The sequence below is a fragment of the Coenobita brevimanus genome, chromosome 78, assembly GCF_032717465.1.
Source record: "Coenobita brevimanus isolate Jiangsu-jjx chromosome 78, ASM3271746v2, whole genome shotgun sequence".
NCBI classification, from domain to species: domain Eukaryota; kingdom Metazoa; phylum Arthropoda; class Malacostraca; order Decapoda; family Coenobitidae; genus Coenobita; species Coenobita brevimanus.
In genome coordinates, this window is record NC_137031.1 from 26,459,106 (window position 1) to 26,460,037 (window position 932).

The window sequence follows — 932 nt, forward strand, 5'->3', positions numbered from 1 at the left end:
ATATATGGAGTAGATGGGAAGTTGTTGAATGCTGTGAAGAGTATGTATGATGGTGCTAAGGCTGCAGTGCGTGTGGATGGTGAACTAAGTGAATTTTTCTCTTTGAAAGTTGGTTTGAAACAGGGATGTGTCATGTCTCCATGGTTGTTCAATCTGTACATGGATGGGGTAATAAAAGAGGTACAAGGTAGGGTAGTGGATGTTGGAGTGGCCCTGGTGAGAGAGGATAGTGTTTGGAAACTCCCTGTACTGTTGTTTGCAGATGATACTGTGTTGTTGAGTGAAGATGAAGGGGAGCTGCAAGGCTTGGTGGATGAGTTTGAGAGAGTGTGTAAGAAACGGAACCTAAAGGTGAATGTAGGGAAGAGTAAAGTGATGGTCTTTGAGAGAGGTGAAGTCAGTGAATGTATAGCGAGGTTGGATGGTGAGGAATTGGAAAATGTGAGTACGTTTAAGTATTTGGGTAGTGTGATGAGTAAGGATGGAGGTTTGGAGGGTGAAGTGCTTGAAAGGGTACAGCAGGGAAGAAAGGTTGCTGGTTCCTTGAAAGCAGTGATAAGAAACAGGGAAGTGAGCATGGAAGTAAAAAAGTTACTACATGACAGTATTGTGATACCAACTCTAACGTACGGAAGTGAAGCTTGGACGTTGTTGGAAGGACACAAGTCAAGAGTGAGAGCGGTGGAAATGAGTTATTTAAGAGGAGCTTGTGGAGTCACGTGGAGAGACAGGCTGACGAATGAGGATATAAAGGAGCGTTGTGGTGTTGATGTGGATGTGATAGGAAGCGTTGTGAGGAACACACTGAGGTGGTTTGGCCATGTGGAGAGGATGGAGGGTGAAAGACTGACGAAGAGAGTGTATGTGAGTGAGGTGGAGGGTGGAAGAGGGAGGGGGAGACCGAGGATGAGATGGAGGGATGGGGTGGAGAG